This window comes from Herpailurus yagouaroundi, unplaced genomic scaffold, assembly GCF_014898765.1.
Source record: "Herpailurus yagouaroundi ecotype Mexico unplaced genomic scaffold, PumYag 166, whole genome shotgun sequence".
NCBI lineage: Eukaryota > Metazoa > Chordata > Mammalia > Carnivora > Felidae > Herpailurus > Herpailurus yagouaroundi.
Window position 1 is genome coordinate 37,300,645 of NW_024412407.1, and position 4,168 is coordinate 37,304,812.

Here is a 4,168-nt window from a genome sequence, read left to right on the forward strand (position 1 = left end):
CTCAGAGCCTGGAGCCTGCTTCGGATTCTGTGTCTCTCCATCTCTCGGCCCCTCCCCTGCTCCTGCTCTGGGCCTCTCTGTCTCTCGATAATGAATAAAAAAAAACGTTAAAAAAATCTATTAAAAATTAAATAAGGGGCGCCTGGGTGGCGCAGTCGGTTAAGCGTCCGACTTCAGCCAGGTCACGATCTCGCGGTCCGGGAGTTCGAGCCCCGCGTCGGGCTCTGGGCTGATGGCTCACAGCCTGGAGCCTGTTTCCCATTCTGTGTCTCCCTCTCTCTCTGCCCCTCCCCCGTTCATGCTCTGTCTCTCTCTGTCCCCAAAATAAATAAACGTTGAAAAAAAAATTAAATAAAATAGTCATTAGAAATAAAAATAAATAAATAAAAAGTAAATAAAATAGAAGTTTTATTACAGAAGCTGCATTACAATAATGCTAGAAGGATGGAGAGACAGCGGGTCAGCTGTGAAGGTCAGAACCCATGATCACACTACCAAATAGACCAGAAATGGTGGGGCTGAACTGGTATCACCCCCAGAGAGCAGGTTATACCTTTAGAATCTTTTGCCTCGACCGAGAAAGCCATTTTCCCATTATGTTCATAGTCCCTGGGGTTCTTAGAACTCACACGCCTAGAGATTAGTTATATAGGTGCCTCTGTTTAGTCCCAAGCTTGCCTGCTATATAATAGATGCTCTTTGAATAGTTAGCTGTCCTGTATTCCCCTGCCTATCCTTGGCCATTGGCCCGGTAGGAGTCTACTTTAGGCGCATGATACTGACTACACATCTTTGGATCTTGTTAAATTATGCTAAAACAGTCAGGTGACCAGCTATGGCAGAAACAACAGGAGTCAGGTAACAGGATAAGGCTCTGGCAGAGGCTAGTCTCCCTAGTTAGGCGTTCCAGAAGTCCTGAGCTTCTTAGACAACTCAGCAATACTTAGGTGAGGACCCAAGCCTCGCTTTCAAAGTTTGGAAGGCCTGCACAGGTGAATGAACCGGAAAAATCGTAGGCCCAGAGACCACAAATGTGATTTTCAGACTGCTCATTGTTATCCTTTTGTCAGATCAGATTCTCGCCACTGTAATGACAGGAAAGGTCACTATAATCACATGTTCAGATTGGAAAATCCCCCTAATTTAGATCCCAGATGGACTGACTCGGTCTCATCTCACCAAATTTCAATTCATCACTGTATTTGTTAAACTAACATTGTATGCTAGATTATTTCGGTTCTAGGCTAGGATGTTTCCAGTTCTGTGGTATTTGCTCCACAAACATAAATCATTAGGTCAATTAATTGTTCTCTTTTTTTTTCATATATACTGCTTATTTAATAAGCATATCTATCAAATTTTAGATTTTTCTTTTTTTAATAGAATCTTTTTAAGTTTATTTATTTTTTAATTTTTTTTTCAACGTTTATTTATTTTGGGGACAGAGAGAGACAGAGCATGAACGGGGGGAGGGGCAGAGAGGGAGACACAGAATTGGAAACAGGCTCCAGGCTCCGAGCCATCAGCCCAGAGCCTGACGCGGGGCTCGAACTCACGGACCGCGAGATCGTGACCTGGCTGAAGTCGGACGCTTAACCGACTGCGCCACCCAGGCGCCCCATTAAGTTTATTTATACTTGAGAGAGCATGCACAGTGAGGGAGGGGCAGAGAAAGAGAGGGAGACAGAATCTGAAGCAGGCCCCAGGCTCTGAGCTGTCAGCACAGAGCCCGATGTGGGGCTTGAACCGGTGAACTGTGGAGATCTTGACCGGAGTGGAAGTCGGATGCTTAACTGACTGAGCCACCAGGCACCCCTCAAATTTCTTTCTCATTGAGCTTCAAGTGAAATTCTCTGCTTAGGTTAAATTCAAGAGTGTCAACTCTTTTTTTTTTTTTTAATTTTTTTTTTTAATGTTTATTTTTGAGACAGAGAGAGACAGAGCATGAACGGGGGAGGGTCAGAGAAAGAAGGAGACACAGAATCCAAAACAGGCTCCAGGCTCTGAGCTGTCAGAACAGAGCCCGATGCAGGGCTCAAACCCATGAACCGTGAGATAATGACCTGAGCCAAGCACCCCAAGAGTGTCAACTCTTACTATTTACTTCTCAATTCATACATAGAAAATTTTACAAGAGGGAATTCCTTCTAAAGAGATGCTGTTACTTTTTAATAAATATTTACTGCTTGGTTAATGGCATAATAAGCAACACTTCATACATAAAAATTAAATAGTCAAGTGGCAAAATGTATGAATGAGAGACAGACGTGATCTCTGTCTTCATGGAGACTATATTCTTCCTAACAAAAGAAATTACAAAATTTAAGTAAAAAGGCAAATTAAAGAAAAAATACAAGTTCCAAATAGTGTCATAAATGAAATAAAAAAAGGGCTTGGGATTCAGAGCAGCAGGTGAGGGAATAATCACTAATTGGGTGATCAGAGATTGCAGCATTTAAGCTAAGACAAAAGTGTAAGAATGAGCAGGACATACAGAGAGCTGAGGGGCAATTTAGCAAACCATACCAGCATGTGAAGAGCCCTGAGGCAGGAAATTGCTTAGCATAGTTCCAGAAACAGATGCAAGACCAGTGTGGTTCAAGATGAATTAGTGAGAGGCAATTGACATACGATGCATGTGGTTAGAGAGATAAGCAGACGGCCACTCTTGTATATATGCAATCTCTTTAGATCTGGACATTATAAACATTACTTAGGTATATATTTTATGGCTTCAGAGGATTTTTTTTAATTAAAAAAAATTTTTTTACATTTATTTATTTTTTGAGAGACATAGAGAGACAGAGCACAAGTTGGGGAGGAGCAGAGAGAGGAGACACAGACTCAGCAGCAGGCTCCAGGCTCTGAGCCGGCAGCTCAGAGCCCGACGCGGAGCTCGAACTCACAAACTGTGAGATCATGACCTGAGCCGAAGTCGGACGCCCAACCGACTGAGCCACCCAGGCGCCCCTTTATGTTTTAATTTTTATTTTGCTTCCCTTTTTTCTTTCTTTCTTTCTTCTTTTTTTTTTTTTTTACAAAAACACTGGATATATTTTAATTACTGAGAGCTCTTTTACAGGTTTCTTTTTTTAAAAAATATAATTTATTGTCAAATTGGCTAACATACAGGGTGTAAAGTGTGCTCTTGGTTTCGGGGGTAGATTCCCATGGTTCGTCACTTACATACAACACCCAGTGCTCCCATTTCCCCCGCCCCCCCCCCCCCACCAACCCTCGGGTGGTGGGCGGTATTTAAGAGTCTTTTAGGGTTTGCCTCTCTCTCTCTCTCTGTTTGTAACTATTTTTTTTACCCTTCCCTTCCCCCCATGGTCTTCTGGTAAGTTTCTTAAGCTCCACATAGGAGTGAAAACATATGTTATCTGTCTTTCTCTTGACTAGGGAAAGAGCCTTTTATTATTATTATTATTATTTTTCTATTTTAAGGCAATACCAAGATGTGGTTTTGGTCCTCGTATCCTTATACAAAAGCTTAATCTCTAAACAAAGGAGTAGAGCACATTTGGGAAAAAGATGCTGAAAATGCTTATTTCTTTTTCTTTTCCCTTCTTTCTCTGTCTCACCCTCTGCTAGCCACCTTAGCCTAAGGGTGTTCTTCATTATTAACCTCTAAGCCTGCATAGGTGGAAGAAATGATAGCAAAATCAGTTTGGGAAACATTTCCGAGAATTTATCACCGGTACCTGCTTTTTGAATTGCCACAATAGGCCACGAATAAAACTTCGCTTCTTACAGAGGGAAATATTTTCAGAGGTGCAAAAGTCAGAGAGGAAACAAAGCATTTTAATTTTTATAAATCTTTGGTCTTCCGCTTTTTTTCCCTACCTTTTAAGAGCTTAAACAAAACAAATGAGGGAACAGATTTATGTTACATTGTTTCCTCTTATCTAGACCTCTATTTCTTTCAGCAGCTGAGTTCTTAGATATACATCACTGTTAATTTTTTCCAGAAGAAACGTTTCCATGCGTTTGAGATAAGAATGTCATGGGGCGCCTGGGTGGCGCAGTCGGTTAAGCGTCCGGCTTCAGCCAGGTCACGATCTCGCGGTCCGTGAGTTCGAGCCCCGCGTCAGGCTCTGGGCTGATGGCTTGGAGCCTGTTTCTGATTCTGTGTCTCCCTCTCTCTCTGCCCCTCCCCCGTTCATGC